Source organism: Coffea arabica, chromosome 6c (assembly GCF_036785885.1).
Source record: "Coffea arabica cultivar ET-39 chromosome 6c, Coffea Arabica ET-39 HiFi, whole genome shotgun sequence".
NCBI classification, from domain to species: Eukaryota; Viridiplantae; Streptophyta; class Magnoliopsida; order Gentianales; family Rubiaceae; genus Coffea; species Coffea arabica.
Genome location: NC_092320.1, coordinates 27,892,881 through 27,912,954, shown reverse-complemented (window position 1 = coordinate 27,912,954; position 20,074 = coordinate 27,892,881). Strand labels below are relative to the sequence as shown.

Genomic DNA, 20,074 nt, shown 5'->3' with positions numbered 1-20,074 from the left:
GAAAAATATTTTTACCTTGTTGAAATAACTTTTATAAATGCAGGGGAGGGGAGAAAATTAAAGAAAAATACCCAGAGTTAGTAAGCAAAACTGTAAAATCGGTATGTATGTCCTGTGGGGGAGCCCTTGTATGCCAAGGGTTGGCCTAGCATGAAAAATGCAATTCTCTGGAGTAGGCATCATACAATACCTGATAGATCCGATCGACATATTGAGATTCAATTAAAAGACAATTTTGAAAAAATTGGATAATTGGAGTGACAAGAGACAATTTGTCTTAACAAAATGAGGACAAAGTCCAAATGGATTGATTGCTTTGATTGACACATAAAATGATATCAAAATCAATTTAATGTGAAAAACTTATTTTTTTTAACGATTGAAATGTCTCGATTAATTTCTTTAGTGAAATGGATCGAATGAAATTGATGGTTTATTCAAAATTGACTTGATCACCCTAAAAAGGGTAAACTGGTTAAATGAATTGAATGAAATTGATGATTTATCAAAAAATGAAATTAAAAATGAGCAAAATTATATGGAGTGGATGGTCTATCCAAAAAATTGACTTAATCATCTTAGATATAAAAATAGGGTGAATGGAATTGATGGTTTATTTGAAAGTTGACTAGATTGTCAACCATTGGTAGTTCCAAAAAATTCATTGTGATGCATTAATCTATGAGTTTTCTAAAATCAAGATTTGACCTTGAAATATTTATCATCTCAACAATGAGGAATTTGTGAATTTCTTCAACTTAATGTCCTTTACGCAAGGGGTTTTTTACCAATTATGATAAAATGGCCAAAAAGTGATTATTAAAGGCTCATATTCTAATGCGTAAAAACTGTTCCATCATTCTCGATGTCGTCACACGGAAGGGATCGAATCCTACCTTACCTTGTGCACTACCCCTTTTGGATGGTACAAAAATATAAACATGCAAATCCCATTGGATTATATATCTGAGACAAAATGTGGCTTATTCCTAACGTGGGATTCCCTAAATGGCATTCCTTCTATGGTTGATGCATGATGCCAGTTTATTAAAACGTATGAAATAATTAAAATATGACCTAAAAGTGCCCCATTTAAATGCCGGAGTTGTGGCGACCCCACTTCCCCCTAAGGCGAACCAAAGGGTTGGCGGGCCGTTTGCCCAACTCTCGCCAGGACTCACGCAAGCATTCTAACCCAAAACCTTTCGAAGAATAACCTAATCTATTACAAAACAATTCCTCCGAAGAAGACCGTCACTAAAACCACATTAACTTCAGAGATAGCAGTGATTTAAAATAGCCAAACGACGGCTCCTAAACATTTCACGCGTTGCGAACTGCGGAATAGAATCGTACCGTCCCAACTAAGAAAAAAATTCATATAACAAAATACAACAATCAAGTCAAACATCCAAATTAAGTTTTACACATTTTCCAGCTTCAAATGGCAATCCAAAATAAAAAGTACATTATCCAAATTTAACACACTACAGCCCACACAAATAGTCATAGTATACAAATACATCCCAAAACGAAACATGGATAAGTTTCAAACCTTTCACTTTCCAGAACCTGTCAAGGAAAACAAATAAACGTGGGGTGAGCTAAAACTCAGTGGTGCCCCAAAACATGCAGTCACGTAAATCAAACAGCGAGTAATAACTTAACCAAATTGAACAGTTAGGAAAGCGTATAACAGCACAAGGTAGGATACAGGGGCTCTCAGGAGCCATTTTCCTCGCTTGATCACCATTCATCGTAGTTGACCCTCCGTCAACTCTCACTACTTATAGTCCATGTAGATCCACTCATTTTTACTCCTAACCCGTCACCGTTCATACCCCTGTCCCGGGCCCGAATACCGACTAAGAACGCAGTATACTCGAGATATACCCGTAGATGATTGGTCGAGGGATTCACCTAACGACGTTATTGTAGTTAGATTCATGCGTCGAGAGATTCACCTAACGACGTAACTACATTTAATTACCAGGTCAGGATAAGAGGCCCTCCCACCCTTAAGGTGTGGTACATTCCCCTGCCTAGTGATTTAGTACTTGAGATAGGATAAGAGACCCTCCCACCCTCAGGTGTGGTACATTCCCCTACTCAGTACTTAGCACGTGAGATAGGATAAGAGACCCTCCCACCCTAAGGTGTGGTACATTCCCCTACTCTGTGCTTACCAAACGCAAGCAAGATATTCACGAAAAACACTTCAAGCAAGTCACCACTCGAACGGCTAGTGTGATAAAGTACACACTGCCCACTTCGATGGATCAGAAACCATTTTCCAATTATCACATATCAAGTCAAGAAAGTACTTTAATCAAGTAAGCATAGAACAAGCAGGGACACTCACCAAGAGTGAAGTTCAGATATCAAGTTGGGAATCGAATCCTGCGTCCTCGCAATATCCTAAAATATCAAATTTTGAAACTATAAGTTTCTATTCAGTTTTTAAGCTTATACACATCGAGGTTTATCTAATGTATTACCAGTTTACTTTCTCAAAGTAATTTCAAAAATCTACTTAGGTTGAAACTTGACAAGAGAAGAAGAAATGTTTCTTATAGTTTTCCTTGAGATACTTTTCCTTAAAAAAAAGTAACTAGCATTATTTTCTTGAAATAAGTCGACAAACCACTTGATATCAGGGCTAGAAAGATACTTTGAAAGATTTCTTTAAAGTTACGGTACATGCAAAATTTGTCATTAAAACTATTTTACCTAAAATAAAGTTTCTTACCGAGCAAGTTTCTATGCTTTTAACTAAAATTATTAAAACTCGTATTTTGGAACTTTTCCTATAGTCAACTAGCCAAGAACAATTCTTGGAGAAAAGAAATGAAGTAAAACAAAGCCTAAAGTTTTAGAAACTAGTGAAATCATTTTCTAAAGGTAATAAGGCTAGTTTAAGCTTAAAGGAAGAAATATCGAGTTGACAAGGTTTAGAAAATCCCTACATGAAATTTCTAACTTTAACATATAGTGCTAAGTTTTATCGTACCATACTAGAGTGAAGATATATTTAAATAACTTGCTTAAAAACTTCTCAAGTTCACAGGGCCAAAATGGATTCCTTACGATTCCGATTTACAAGCACGTAATATTTCAGATTCGTCAATATAGCAAACTAACATTTCAAATAGAAATCTCACTAGGGTTTCAGCAATCATTAGCCCTAGATTTCCACAGATTCATTTCTGATCAAGAATAAAACGAATGACCAAGGCTTCGTCAATCATTAGCACTTGGTTTTGGCAAGCTCATATCACATTTTAACTAAAACAAAATGAAGGTAAGGCCTCCAAGAAATTCCAGCAGTTAAGATACATCACCCTTTAATATTTATAAAATCATTCAAATGGCCAAGGGCTTCATCAATCATTAGCCCTTGACAACCATCAATCACTTCCAACCACAATTCAATCAGGAATTTAAATCACAAATAAGCTAAATGTTCGATCCAAGTCAAAATTCAGTTTCATGAAGAAACAGGACCTTCAAGCAGGACAATCTACTTTGAGGAGTCACGAACAGCAGTACACATGGAGGAAAAATATGAAATTTCTACAGAACAAAGGCCTATGATTCTAGTTTCCAATGCCACTGACGGCACCTTAAACGGATTTTCCTACACCAAGATACAAGCATTTTACTGAGACTGGTCAGGGACATCCGAAAATCTGGAAACTCATTGTTCACTTGTGAAAAACTCCTTTTTCTCTTTTAAAACCATAAAACTTTTATTCAAACCATCCGTACATTTAAGTATGACATTCATACCAGCATATACCAAGGCAAATAATGCTTAATTCCCGTAAATGGTTCAGCCAAGAAATCATATATATACTAATCTGCCATCAGCTAAGTATAACAATCATCAGTTGGCAATTCAACATACAATTACTTCCTTAATTCCCTTCATTTTAAGTACAAGTCTTTCATGCATGAAGAAATCAAGGCATTATACAATATTTTACAGCTTAGTTCAGAATTTTAGAACCAAAATTCGCAGAAGAAAACTGAAAAATTCTTTTCTTCTTCACTCGGCTACACTGGAAAAATTCCAGCAGCTTAGTCCATCTTTAAACCGAATTTTCCTCGGCTGAAACACTAAATTATGTACCCAAAGCTAACATGCAAGACTAATAAATGAAGTCACTATCAATTCCAGTTTAAAACAGGGTCGGTCACCAACAAAATGTATCCAAAATTCCAGAATTAATTCCACTATTCGCAGATGACATGCATGCAACAGATTTTTGTTTTCCCTTCAAATTTCTGGCTTATACACAACTAATTGATCTCATGCAGGGCTTAATCATCCAATATTTAGCTAGCCACACACACAACCAAGAGAGTCAAATACTTTTCTAGTAAATTTCATACTACAATATCCATACAATTCCCAAAACAACTTCATCGGCTAAGCTGGAAAATTGATTAAGCAGTCCAGTAACTTCTAACAAAAATTTCCAGCCATGCAACCGAAATCCTAGCCATAAAGTTCACATGCAACACCAAATAAAAGGCTATCTATCAAATTGGCTCAAGACTAAGCTCAGATCATCACAATCAAACAAACTAAAGCTGAAATTTCCAGCTCAAACTCACGGCAGTTCCAATTTCTTTTGAAACCAAATTTTTTGGTAACTTAATTCTTCCTCCACCCGTACACCTCTCACATGCATGCCTCTAAGCAACTTCATCAACCTATAAACATCTAGTCCAGGTCCAAAATTTACCTTAGTTTGGAGCTCAACATCCTCGGCTAGCTGCAAAATGTTTTCCTCCTCTCGGTAGTCCAGAAAATGCAGACCGCTAGCTGCCTCTCTCTCCCTTGCTCTGGCTTGCAGCTGGATAAAAGAAATTTGGTTCTCAGCCTTCACCAACTCACGGATGGAAGGAGAAATGAACCGCAAGTCACTCTCTTCCTCTCTATCGTTAATCACGAGGTGAGGAGTGGATATGGAGTGGAGTGTGGTCTGAGGTGAATTGTTGCAGAGGAGGTGGTATGGAGTTGCGGTAGTGGTTTGTGATATAGAAATGAGGAGGGAGAAAGGTGAAGCTCACTCACGATTTTCTCCCTGGTTTCACTCCAGCTCACGGCAGAACCAGAAAATTTTGCAGCTCACGGCTTCTTCCCTCGGTTCCTCTTTGTCGATGATAACGAGGCCAAGAGGAAATGTGGTTGTGAGAGGGGAATTTGTGCAGAGGAAATGGAATGGCGGTTTGAGATATGAAATGGAGAGGAAGGTGTATGGTGCCGCGGTTTAGGAGAAGGGATTGAGTGTACGAGATGGTTGCGTATAGAATTAGTGAAAATGTGATTGGTCGATGGATGCGGTGATTTAAAATGCTGTCAGAGGGTTTGTTTGGCTTGCATGGAAATGTTGTGGTTGCAAGGGCATTTTAGTCTTTTCACTTTGCTCCCTAACCTCAACTTAATCCCTCAATTCTAACTTAATTCCAAAAATTATCCCCAAGTGTGATTTGAACGCCTAATTATATACCAGTATACTTAAACCATTTTTATCGAATATTTATCGATTACAATTTAATATTAAGGTTCCTAGTAATTCCTAACATTATTTAGCGATTAAATTAGTTATTAGAATTTTCAATTATTTATTCTCAAGAGATAGAGTTAGTCTAACTCGAAATTTATCAATTTAGTAATATAAAGTCAAGTGAAATAATAATTTAATACAAGTGTGTCAGTTTGCACATAAAAATTATTTTTACGCACTTATTGTGGAAACAAAGAAGGATAAGACTATAATTATCGAAATTTTCACGCCTTAAGTATGTTTAGTATATTAGTATCATGTTTATCTAAAATTCATTGGTTTTCATCTTAACGCGGAAATTCCTATTAACATTTAACATTAGCAACTAAATGGAATTAATCATTGGAATTTAAATAATTTGTTTTAAGGTAGTATGGTTATCGACTCAAGTGTCATTAATATAGCATAAGGGAATTTAAGTATTCTAACATTATATGTCAAGGCGAAAAAATTTAATCTAACTCTAAAGATATTAATTTGATCTAGCAAAATCAAGAAATTTCATAACTTAGGAAAATTATATTATTTTCGCATAAACCTGTTTTTACGTACTTAATTACGAATAAGTAAAAGTAATGCTAGAAATTATTAAGGAATAAAAGTAATGCAAATGAAATATGCACTGGCTTATATATCTATTTCCAGGGTTCTCACATCCTCCCCTCCTTACAAAGAATTTTGTCCTCAAAATTCACACTTTCTAAGGAAATAAATCAGGGTACTTTTTCTGCATATTCTTGTTTCCATCGTCCTTCCCAGTAGTCAGCCAATTTCCTTTGAAATTCTACCTCATTTCGGAGAATGTCCATTTCCTTACGCATTTCTTCCAAAGTTGTCATCTTATTAGTTGGCTTAAATCAAGTAGCTAGCCTGCCAGACAAATCATAGGATCAAAATAAGCAACTATTCATACTGGAAGCTTGAGCCGTAATGCTCTTTCATCCTTTCACTAATGGTTACTCCAAAATATAAACCTTAACTACTTTCTACTTAATCCAGCGAGTTCTTAAGTATCACCGAGATTACCCTCGTTAATCACTATCACGACAGAATAAGGAAGCCTTATCCCAAAGAAAAATTTCATGTCTTAGTGCACTATTCAATACTTACCTTCAAAGTTGTTTGAAACAACAGTCATACTTCTTATTCTCACTAGGGCTTTATTATATTTCTTCGATTCATTCTTACTATTTTGAGGTCAATTTCCCCATGAAATCTAGATAGACGAATTTCAAGAGTCATTCCATTTTCGCAACTCTTTTGGTTCCTAGGTTAGTTGATTGGCCTAGAGTTTTGGTACTCCACCAACCGTTCTAAGATATCAGTCATATGGTCAGTAGGGGTAGCTACGTGGGTGGGTTCCTTCTAAAATCCCATTGATAGCATCTTTGCTGAAGTCTGTCTACCATTAGCTCTTGCAACAATTATAACATCATTAAAGGCTCAACTACTTGAATTTACAATTTATCTGCGCGTCATACTCAATTAAAAATTTTCACCCAAGATAGCATTATCAATCTGACATTATCGCTCCCTAAGCTCTATATTTCTCACAACGAGTTGATTTAAAATAAGTAATAACCAATTATGCATACATACGATTGCGGTTAATTTCACTCCATATATATCATTAATACCAAGCAAATTCATGATCAATTTAATTACATCACAGAACAAAGTCAATTACAACATATATCTAGCTCGAGTACACTCTAATCAGAAATCAAGCAAATCTCTTTTTAAGTGCATTCAATATCCAAACATGGCAAAGTTCCGACTCCAACATCCCATCCTATTGATTTCTATCCGTAATAGAGTTGGTAAATCCTTGAAATTCCTACCTTTATTCACAAAAGTTCAGTTTATTTCATTATTTTTTTCCCATTCACTGGATCTATCAAGTCATTGCTTCAACGTTGGTCTAACCTTTCTTCTAAAGGTATGAGCTGATAAATAGATCGAGTTTACTAACTTTTAAATCTTATTCATGTTCTTACCCTTTCCTATTTCTAGTTATTAATAATGGTTACATCAACAACTTGTATACATGATACGATAACTATTTCTTTAACTCATAAGCTGCAACGTTTTACCAAGACATGATTGCCCTAATAATCACCACCTACTCCATATATTATTTATTTTTATTTTTATCTTTATTTTTTTCTTAATCTCATAGTTCTATACACCACTTTGGTTACCAAAATTCACTCAGGTTAGTAATTATTTAATTCCCGGGACTAATAAATATTACAACGTTACAAAAATTAAACACGTAATCATCAAATTATATACTCACAATATAAGTCACATTGCATACCAAATTCATACAACTTCAAAAGCTAGATAATTCACGAATACATTCAATATTTTCATACATAACTCAAACTTCAATCTTTATAAGTATGAAAGGAAACAATACAACAATACACAAATTACTATAACCACATAGCTAATAGCCTAACCCTTAGTTTAGATTCAACTTAACCTCCATTAGTTTAGTCCTGGACAATCCCACTAGACCCCCTTAGTAACACTAATCAAATTTCCTTAGTAAATTGTAGATCTATTACGTCTAGTGCCAAATCAAATAATATGATCATTACCTAAGTACATCAGTGACTCTTAAGTATTCTAAATGAACTCAAACATTTCATTCATCAAGTTTTCTAATAACCTAACAACTAGGTATCTTTATCCCATTGGATATTAGCCCCGAATAATCCTTCAATAAAATTCAAAGACCACAACGTCATCTAGAGCTCACCTTTAATTATTTGCAAATGATAGCATACTAATCATGTGGCAAATTTATCAAACTTATCTCTCCTCCGGGTTTAAAACCATTCACAACTGCATAGTTCTTATTTAAACTGCTATTTCACTCAAATTCTAGGTCTAAAGCCACATTTTTGGGTAAGAGGTGACATAAAATCCATTTACCTTTTAACGACTAATGAAGCTATTCATCTTAAAGAAAATATAAAATTTGCACTAATCTTCAAGATCTCACTGCTGGCTTTACGCTTTTAACTTTCAAAAGTCAGACTTGGTCCCTTCGATCCTACTTTTCCAAACTTAGTCATGATTTCTAGTCACATCATAATGTGATATACTGAATTCTTTTCAATTGCCAATACTCCATTAAATGTAATATTTGGTACTCGGGTACAAGAATCCGAAAATAAGGTGATTCACAACTCAAGCTGGCCAGTCCCAAGCATGAATCACCTATATTTGATATTCCTACCCAACATACATATCTAATTCCTTTAGCAATAGTAATTAGTTCAACACTTAATAGGCCTTTCCCCACGGTCTGAGAACCTTTTCCCGGTTTGAGTTCGATAAGAGCTCTGATACCACCTGTGGCGACCCCACATCCCCCTAAGGCGAACCAAAGGGTTGGCGAGCCGTCTGCCCAACTCTCGCCAGGACTCACGCAAGCATTCTAACCCAAAACCTTTCGAAGAATAACCTAATCTATTACAAAACAATTCCTCCGAAGAAGACCGTCACTAAAACCACATTAACTTCAGAGATAGCAGTGATTTAAAATAGCCAAACGACGGCTCCTAAACATTTCACGCGTTGCGAACTGCGGAATAGAATCGTACCGTCCCAACTAAGAAAAAAATTCATACAACAAAATACAACAATCAAGCCAAACATCCAAATTAAGTTTTACACATTTTCCAGCTTCAAATGACAATCCAAAATAAAAAATACATTATCCAAATTTAACAAACTACAGCCCACACAAATAGTCATAGTATACAAATACATCCCAAAACGAAACATGGATAAGTTTCAAAACTTTCACTTTCCAGAACCTGTCAAGGAAAACAAATAAACGTGGGGTGAGCTAAAGCTCAGTGGTGCCCCAAAACATGCAGTCACGTAAATCAAACAGCGAGTAATAACTTAACCAAATTGAACAGTTAGGAAAGCGTATAACAGCAAAAGATAGGATACAGGGGCTCTCAGGAGCCATTTTCCTCGCTTGATCACCATTCATCGTAGTTGACCCTCCGTCAACTCTCACTACTTATAGTCCATGTAGATCCACTCATTTTTACTCCTAACCCGTCACCGTTCATACCCCTGTCTCGAGCCCGAACACCGACTAAGGACGCAATATACTCGAGATATACCCGTAGATGATTGGTCGAGGGATTCACCCAACGACGTTATTGTAGTTAGATTCATGCGTCCAGAGATTCACCCAACGACGTAACTACATTTAATTACCAGGTCAGGATAAGAGGCCCTCCCACCCTTAAGGTGTGGTACATTCCCCTGCCTAGTGATTTAGTACTTGAGATAGGATAAGAGGCCCTCCCACCCTCAGGTGTGGTACATTCCCCTACTCAGTACTTAGCACGTGAGATAGGATAAGAGGCCCTCCCATCCTAAGGTGTGGTACATTCCCCTACTCAGTGCTTAGCAAGCGCAAGCAAGATATTCACGAAAAACACTTCAAGCAAGTCATCACTCGAACGGCTAGTGTGATAAAGTACACACTGCCCACTTCGATGGATCAGAAACCATTTTCCAATTATCACATATCAAGTCAAGAAAGTACTTTAATCAAGTAAGCATAGAACAAGCAGGGACACTCACCAAGAGTGAAGTTCAGATATCAAGTTGGGAATCGAATCCTGCGTCCTCGCAATATCCTAAAATACCAAATTTTGAAACTATAAGTTTCTATTCAGTTTTTAAGCTTATACACATCGAGGTTTATCTAATGTATTACCAGTTTACTTTCTCAAAGTAATTTCAAGAATCTACTTAGGTTGAAACTTGACAAGAGAAGAAGAAATGTTTCTTATAGTTTTCCTTGAGATACTTTTCCTTAAAAAAAAGTAACTAGCATTATTTTCTTGAAATAAGTTGACAAACCACTTGATATCAGGGCTAGAAAGATACTTTGAAAGATTTCTTTAAAGTTACGGTACATGCAAAATTTGTCATTAAAACTATTTTACCTAAAATAAAGTTTCTTGCCGAGTAAGTTTCTATGCTTTTAACTAAAATTATTAAAACTCGTATTTTGGAACTTTTCCTATAGTCAACTAGCCAAGAACAATTCTTGGAGAAAAGAAATGAAGTAAAACAAAGCCTAAAGTTTTAGAAACTAGTGAAATCATTTTCTAAAGGTAATAAGGCTAGTTTAAGCTTAAAGGAAGAAATATCGAGTTGACAAGGTTTAGAAAATCCCTACATGAAATTTCTAACTTTAACATATAGTGCTAAGTTTTATCGTACCATACTAGAGTGAAAATATATTTAAATAGCTTGCTTAAAAACTTCTCAAGTTCACAGGGCCAAAATGGATTCCTTACGATTCCGATTTACAAGCACGTAATATTTCAGATTCGTCAATATAGCAAACTAACATTTCAAATAGAAATCTCACTAGGGCTTCAGCAATCATTAGCCCTAGATTTCCACAGATTCATTTCTGATCAAGAATAAAACGAATGACCAAGGCTTCGTCAATCATTAGCACTTGGTTTTGGCAAGCTCATATCACATCTTAACTAAAACAAAATGAAGGTAAGGCCTCCAAGAAATTCCAGCAGTTAAGATACATCACCCTTTAATATTTATAAAATCATTCAAATGGCCAAGGGCTTCATCAATCATTAGCCCTTGACAACCATCAATCACTTCCAACCACAATTCAATCAGGAATTCAAATCACAAATAAGCTAAATGTTCGATCCAAGTCAAAATTCAGTTTCATGAAGAAACAGGACCTTCAAGCAGGACAGTCTACTTTGAGGAGTCACGAACAGCAGTACACATGGAGGAAAAATATGAAATTTCTACAGAACAAAGGCCTATGATTCTAGTTTCCAATGCCACTGATGGCACCTTAAACGGATTTTCCTACACCAAGATACAAGCATTTTACTGAGACTGGTCAGGGACATCCGAAAATCTGGAAACTCATTGTTCACTTGTGAAAAACTCCTTTTTCTCTTTTAAAACCATAAAACTTTTATTCAAACCATCCGTACATTTAAGTATGACATTCATACCAGCATATACCAAGGCAAATAACGCTTAATTCCCGTAAATGGTTCAGCCAAGAAATCATATATATACTAATCTGCCATCAGCTAAGTATAACAATCATCAGTTGGCAATTCAACATACAATTACTTCCTTAATTCCCTTCATTTTAAGTACAAGTCTTTCATGCATGAAGAAATCAAGGCATTATACAATATTTTACAGCTTAGTTCAGAATTTTAGAACCAAAATTCGCAGAAGAAAACTGAAAAATTCTTTTCTTCTTCACTCGGCTACACTGGAAAAATTCCAGCAGCTTAGTCCATCTTTAAACCGAATTTTCCTCGGCTGAAACACTAAATTATGTACCCAAAGCTAACATGCAAGACTAATAAATGAAGTCACTATCAATTCCAGTTTAAAACAGGGTCGGTCACCAACAAAATGTATCCAAAATTCCAGAATTAATTCCACTATTCGCAGATGACATGCATGCAACAGATTTTTGTTTTCCCTTCAAATTTCTGGCTTATACACAACTAATTGATCTCATGCAGGGCTTAATCATCCAATATTTAGCTAGCCACACACACAACCAAGAGAGTCAAATACTTTTCTAGTAAATTTCATACTACAATATCCATACAATTCCCAAAACAACTTCATCGGCTAAGCTGGAAAATTGATTAAGCAGTCCAGCAACTTCTAACAAAAATTTCCAGCCATGCAACCGAAATCCTAGCCATAAAGTTCACATGCAACACCAAATAAAAGGCTATCTATCAAATTGGCTCAAGACAAAGCTCAGACCATCACAATCAAACAAACTAAAGCTGAAATTTCCAGCTCAAACTCACGGCAGTTCCAATTTCTTTTGAAACCAAATTTTCTGGTAACTTAATTCTTCCTCCACCCGTACACCTCTCACATGCATGCCTCTAAGCAACTTCATCAACCTATAAACATCTAGTCCAGGTCCAAAATTTACCTTAGTTTGGAGCTCAACATCCTCGGCTAGCTGCAAAATGTTTTCCTCCTCTCGGTAGTCCAGAAAATGCAGACCGCTAGCTGCCTCTCTCTCCCTTGCTCTGGCTTGCAGCTGGATAAAAGAAATTTGGTTCTCAGCCTTCACCAACTCACGGATGGAAGGAGAAATGAACCGCAAGTCACTCTCTTCCTCTCTATCGTTAATCACGAGGTGAGGAGTGGATATGGAGTGGAGTGTGGTCTGAGGTGAATTGTTGCAGAGGAGGTGGTATGGAGTTGCGGTAGTGGTTTGTGATATAGAAATGAGGAGGGAGAAAGGTGAAGCTCACTCACGATTTTCTCCCTGGTTTCACTCCAGCTCACGGCAGAACCAGAAAATTTTGCAGCTCACGGCTTCTTCCCTCGGTTCCTCTTTGTCGATGATAACGAGGCCAAGAGGAAATGTGGTTGTGAGAGGGGAATTTGTGCAGAGGAAATGGAATGGCGGTTTGAGATATGAAATGGAGAGGAAGGTGTATGGTGCCGCGGTTTAGGAGAAGGGATTGAGTGTACGAGATGGTTGCGTATAGAATTAGTGAAAATGTGATTGGTCGATGGTTGCGGTGATTTAAAATGCTGTCAGAGGGTTTGTTTGGCTTGCATGGAAATGTTGTGGTTGCAAGGGCATTTTAGTCTTTTCACTTTGCTCCCTAACCTCAACTTAATCCCTCAAATCTAACTTAATTCCAAAAATTATCCCCAAGTATGATTTGAACGCCTAATTATATACTAGTATACTTAAATCATTTTTATCGAATATTTATTGATTACAATTTAATATTAAGGTTCCTAGTAATTCCTAACATTATTTAGCGATTAAATTAGTTATCAGAATTTCCAATTATTTATTCTCAAGAGATAGAGTTAGTCTAACTCGAAATTTATCAATTTAGTAATATAAAGTCAAGTGAAATAATAATTTAATACAAGTGTGTCAGTTTGCACATAAAAATTATTTTTACGCACTTATTGTGGAAACAAAGAAGGATAAGACTATAATTATCGAAATTTTCACGCCTTAAGTATGTTTAGTATATTAGTATCATGTTTATCTAAAATTCATTGGTTTTCATCTTAACGCGGAAATTCCTATTAACATTTAACATTAGCAACTAAATGGAATTAATCATTGGAATTTAAATAATTTGTTTGAAGATAGTAAGGTTATCGACTCAAGTGTCATTAATATAGCATAAGGGAATTTAAGTATTCTAACATTATATGTGAAGGCGAAAAAATTTAATCTAACTCTAAAGATATTAATTTGATCTAGCAAAATCAAGAAATTTCATAACTTAGGAAAATTATATTATTTTCGCATAAACCTGTTTTTACGTACTTAATTACGAATAAGTAAAAGTAATGCTAGAAATTATTAAGGAATAAAAGTAATGCAAATGAAATATGCACTGGCTTATATATCTATTTCCAGGGTTCTCACAGGAGTAAGCCTAAAATGATGTGCAATATATATGCGTATGCAATTAACTAAAATTTAAACGTGCTTGATATAAAAGGCGATTTTGTCCTAAACGAGTATCATGCCAGGACTCTTATTTCTAAGGTTTGTGTATATAGAAAAGAGAAAACAAGAGAAGGTTAGTTCAACAAATAACACATAACACGTTGAGACAATAAATGATACAAGAATAGAAAGTAAAGAAAGAGGGGTGAAATCCCTCCCCTCCTGTCTAGTGTTCCTAATTGGGTTAGGCTTGACTCTATCCTAGGGTACTTCTAATATGGATAAATGAGATTGGGCTCACTAATGCATCTAGATTCGATAAAGTTTCAGGTTCCGAAGCCTTCAGACCAAAAAGTAAAGGGTCATCAATCCCAAGACCCTCGATCAATGGCTTGAGTGATCTCTAGGTACTGCTATGAGCGCAGCGCACACCATCCGCATACCTAAGGAAATCGATTCTAATCCTACAAGGAGATGCGGGATGGCGCCCATGAGAAAAATAAAAATAGGGTGAAAAGCAATGCATGCACGTATGAGGTGCTTCCTTTTGAGGGGAGAGATTATAATTAAACAAGCATGGAGGCTCTAAGGTTGTATTTCTCTCACTCAAGATGCAAGCGCGATATAAGTATATATAAACATAAATAACTGAAAATAAATAAACAAACCTTTGCATACGCGGATATCGAGAGACAGTCGCGTGTGTGTAATGCAAAACATCCTAAAAAAGAGGAAAAATAAAAAATAAAAGAAATATGCAACCTAAACATCCAAATATGATAAGTAAAAGGGTTAGAAAAAGAAAAGACAACTAAACCAAGTGGTTGGACTCTCTAGCTTCCCTAGTGGAGTCGTCAAGTTGTCGCACCCCATTTTTCGCGATGAAAAAATAAGATGTGTTTATAAAAGATGTGATTTTATTAAAAAATAAGTGAAAAAAGACCTAAAATGAGACTTTAAGGAATGCGATAGTTTGGGTCCAAAATTCAGTCTAAAAAGGGTTTTTAAGAAAAATTAGGAGTCGCCACTTGGTATTGAATTTGGGTGTACCAAGTCACCCAAAAAGTGTTTTTGAATAAGATAAAATAAAATAAAACCCTTTTCGACAACTCCAAATCTTTGAAAATAGAGAAAATGAGTTTGGAAGTCACAATTGGAAAAAGGAAAGGCAAAGGTTAGATTAACTCAAACCTAAGGTACACTTTCAACCTAGTTTAAGTTAGTTGCGTGGTTTAGTCAAAATTTTCTTAATCTAACACTTAAATTTATCACATTGGGATGTTTTCTACATGGATGCAAATAAAAATATCGATAGGGACAAAATGTCAATTCAGGGGTTTAATTGATATCAATCGCATTAATTGCGAAAGCCAAAATAATTCCTTGAAGGGGTCACGAATATGCGAATGATGAAATTTAATGAAAAAGAAAAAAAAATAAATTATATACATAGATATAAGTGGTCAAAGAAAAAGGAATGCAACATAATGGGTACAGGAGGAAAAAACTCGTGACATAATTTTCTTATACAGAGATTAATGGGGTATTTAAATTAAAGAGTTATAACCACCCATATCCATGTTCAAAGAATAATTCTCCTAATATGAACAAGCAAATGAACTAACTTATTCCATAATTTCTTAAATGAAATGCAATTCTAAATTATATGATTAACACATGTAGATGGTAGGGGATAGAGGATAATATAATAGAAAATATCATGCCAATGAGAAAATATCCTAGAATAAAAATATGTATGAAAATGTAATGAATATCATACAAATGAATCTAATGCGTGAACGATTTAAGGATCTAACATTGGACTAACCCATTTCTATAAGTTCCCACTAGTGTTGGACTAGTGAGAAAAGGAAAAAGAGTCACAACTAGCGTTGGACTAGTGTGGTGACGTCATGCATTTATAATACATAGTAAAACAAATAAGGCATAAATTAAAACAAATAACACATAAGAGCACGTAGCACATAACACGTAGGCACAATATTTAGATACAAAAATCCTAAAGAAAGCGGTAAAACATATAACACACAAGCATGCAAACACACAAGCGAATAAAAGCAAATAGAAATCTAACTATTACATTCGGAGACCCTAACTACAGTCTAAATGGGTAAAGAATAGAAAATAATAACCTAACTATTACAATTTGGCGTTTAATTGCCTCTCAAATAACCATAAAAAATTAAATTAAATATATGAAACTTAGAATGAATAAAACAAATAATTAAAAGAAAATCACTCAAAACATGCAAATTCACACATAAAAACACATAAGAGCACATAAGAGACTTTAAAATAAAACAAGAAGATACCTCCCTTGAAGTAGTAGCTAATTGGGTTTAGTTTTACCTATTTAACTCCAAAATTAACAAAATCATTAAGGCACCAATTTAATCAACAAATAAATCATAACAAATGGAAATAAACATGAAATCAATCAATTGAAACACTTAAATGATGTGTAATCAATGATTATAGAAGAAAAGCAACTTCTATTTAAGCAATCAAATCTGTTAGGGATCTAATTGCAAAAATAAATAAAGTTTTGGGGTTAAATTATAATTATCACAAAGATCTAGGGCTAAAATTAAAGAAAAATAAAGTTTAGAGATCTATTTGCAATTAAAATAGGGACCTAATTGAAAGAAGCCTATAGTATTTAGGGTCACACTAGAATAAAGTAAAAGTATAGGGACCAAACAACAAATTCATTTCTGGTCTTCCTAATCCAACCAGCCACTTGGGCCATTTTATTTATTTGTTTGGGCCGAAAGCTCCTTAGCCCAACCGAAACCCAACGGAGAGGAGCCGGCTAAGCCTGACTCTTTTACCCAACAAACCCAATGAAAAGAGTGGGCTTCAATTTCCAAACCATGAAATCCATAAAAATAAACCAAGACCCACTTCCTAAAACCCAACAAAAATGAACCAAATTTTATACCAAAACGAACCAAACAAACCTCAGTCCAAAAACTCCAATTATTTTACCAAGCCCAATAAGATAATAAATTCACTAAAACAAATTAAGGTTTAATTATACCCCAAATCACAGAAACAACATGCTTAGAGATGCACTTAAAATATGAAAAGAAGATGAAAACTCAATAGGGACATGACCGGTTCAATTACAAAAGCTTTTGGGCCACAATATAATTATTTAAAAAATTGGGGAGCTAAACTGCAAATTTTTCAAATTATCATGCAAAGCTTCTGAAAATCATCTCCTGCAATTTTCTCCTACAACATTCTGTCGGTGGCAATGGCTACCGCTGATGGTGCCACCGGACACCAATCGGCACCAATCGCCGGTAATTTTTCGGATCGTCAAAATTTACCAAAATACCCACTCTCACTCGATTTTTCACGTAAATTTCATTTTCGGAGTTATTTTTTACAAAAAATGAACCGAAGGTGGCCAAAATGCCTAAAAAATAGATCAGCTTTTTATTTTTTAAAAACATCATATCTTTCACCAAAAATCATAAAAATTATACTATAGCACTCCTTACAACTTCTACGATATAACTATGATTTAATCTGACAAGAAAACAACATAAAAAAAACTAAAATAAAGCAAAACAGCCCCCTAAAATTCTTTTTTTGTTATTTTGGCATTTTTCAAACAATTAACATGCATTCACAGAAATCATTTTTTTTAATGTTTATTCATGGCTTCCCCAAAAATTCAACAATATCAGTAGCAACAACAAACGAAAATAAAGGGACAAACAAACATCAAATCATGTATTTAATTTAATAAATTAAAGAAAGGAAAAAGCTGAAAAAGCTGAAAAAAATAAAAAGAATAAATACCTCAATGAAGATTGTAGTCTCTTAGACTAAAATTTGATGAAATTACAAGCTCCAATCATTTTTGTTGGTCTTGCCCCTTTCTTCTCCAAAGCTCGAGAGATAGCCGAGAGAGCCCAGGGAGTTTTCTTCCTCCTGCCTTTGTCCGAGAGAGTCCCGAGAGAGAAGTTGAGAGAGTTTTTTTTTTTTCTTCTTCCGTTTTCTGCTTCTGCCCAGCCGAGGTCCTTGGAGCAAATTTTTCTTCCTTTTCTCTTCATCTATCCGTTGCATTTTCGGTCAAAAAGAAAACCATCATGGAGGCATCATGATGACTCTCCACTATCTTTTTCTTTTTTTTTTTTTTAACAAAAAACTAAATTTTATTTTTCTTTTCTCTTTTTTTTTAAAACAAACCTGTAAAAATGAGAAAATTACACATTAAAATGTAAGAAAATAAATAACTCATTAAATGAAAAATAATCAAGAAAATATTAAAATTTGACAAAAATTGGTATCTATAGTTGGTTGGTGAGGAGCTTAGTCTTGCCGGAGAAGAAAAAGAAGAAAGGAAGCAAAAGAATGAAAAAAAAAAAAGAGAAAGGAGAAAAAAAATAAAGAAATTGGGCTATTATTTGTTTTTAGTTGGGTTTAAGAGTGGGTTGGTTTTATGTTTGCTTTGGATTTTCATCTGGGCTGCAAGCTTCAGTCCGCTGAATTTTAGTGGGTTGATTCAATTTTTTTGTTTGGGTTCATGACTAGGTTTTGAAGTTTAAGTTTAATACCTTTATTAACTTTGAGTTGGTTTAATTAATTGGGTTTTTCTTGTTCTTTTTAATAAAACAATTTGCTTATTTTTCCTTGGAATGAGGCGTCTAGCCCAGGTACTAAAAATGATGCCCCTATTTTGTTTCTTCATTTTGCCGAAATCAAAATCAAATTTATAATTTAGCCCCTGATCTTTTGAGTAATATTGTTGTGGCTCAAAAAAGTTAAATTTCTTTCATTTAGGTCCTTAATTTAATTGCATTTTAGCCTTTAAACTTTGTCTTTATTTAATTTTAACCCTAATTTTTATTAAATTGTATTTTGACCCCAAAAACTTGCTAATGTTATAATTTAGTCCCTCATAGTTTTTGATTCCTCAATTATAATTGTTCTCTTCCTTTAGTTGTTAATTATGCTTCTTTGCATGCACTTAAATTGTAAATTTTGAGTGTTTTGAGTTTATTTACATTTTTTTTAATATAATAATGTGAATCTAGTACATTATTTTTATATTTCTAATTAAATTGATGCCGTGATCCTTTGTCGATTTTGAGCATACATAGGACAACCTTACCTCATTTAGTCATCACTTTGAAAGAGAGGTACCCTTACTATCCTTTAAATTCTAATTATGTGATTTTATGTGCTTCTATGTGCTTACATGAATTTATATGTTTTTCTTTTATTCAATTATTTTAAATTTCTATTCAATTTTTTATGTGTGATTAATCTGAAATTTGTAATTATTTGGAGTGTACTTAAATACCTTAAGATATAATAGATAGGATAGATATATTTATTCATTATATTTTCCCATTTTAAATTGTGGTTAGGTCCCTAAATGTAATAGATAGGATAGATAGATTTTATTCTATTATATTTTCCAAATTTAGATTGTAGTTAGGTCCCTAAATGTAGATGATAGAATAGATAGATTTATTTCATCATATTTCCCCATTTTAGATTGTAGTTAGGACCTCCATTATAATAGATATGTTTTGTGTGTTTATGTGTCTTACATACTTGTGTGTTTTATGCATTGTTTTTTAGGATTTTGCATCTAAAATATTATGCTTATGTGTTATGTGTTCTTTGTGCTTTTATGTGTTTACTTGTTTTAATTCATACTTTATTTGTTTTATTATGAATTATGAACGCATAACATCACCATACTAGTTCAATGCTAGTTGTGATCCTTACTCATTTCTTTGTTAGTCCAAAACTAGCGAGGATTTATAGAAATGAGTTAGTCTAACGGTAAACTCTTAGGTCATCCATGCGCTAGATTCATGTATTGTGTGTTATTCATTCTATTTCATGCATATTTTTCTATTTTAGGATCTTTTCTCCTTTGCATAATATCTTCTTTTATGTTATTCCCGTACCTTCTACATGTGTGAATTATATC

General features: G+C 34.4%; 2 long non-coding RNA genes across 2 annotated transcripts; both read right to left on the bottom strand.

Moving 5' to 3' along the window:
* Positions 1-1,353: 1,353 nt before the first annotated feature.
* Positions 1,354-5,457, bottom strand: LOC113692533 (uncharacterized). The gene is made up of 2 exons (XR_003448974.2): positions 2,363-5,457; positions 1,354-1,572 (listed from the first exon to the last, which is right to left on the bottom strand). It is a non-coding gene; the product is annotated as an uncharacterized lncRNA (long non-coding RNA).
* A 3,718-nt stretch (positions 5,458-9,175) lies between these two features.
* LOC140008587 (uncharacterized) lies at positions 9,176-18,616 on the bottom strand. Its single transcript, XR_011816092.1, has 3 exons — positions 17,926-18,616; positions 10,200-10,255; positions 9,176-9,409 (listed from the first exon to the last, which is right to left on the bottom strand). It is a non-coding gene; the product is annotated as an uncharacterized lncRNA (long non-coding RNA).
* Between the last annotated feature and the right edge of the window lie 1,458 nt (positions 18,617-20,074).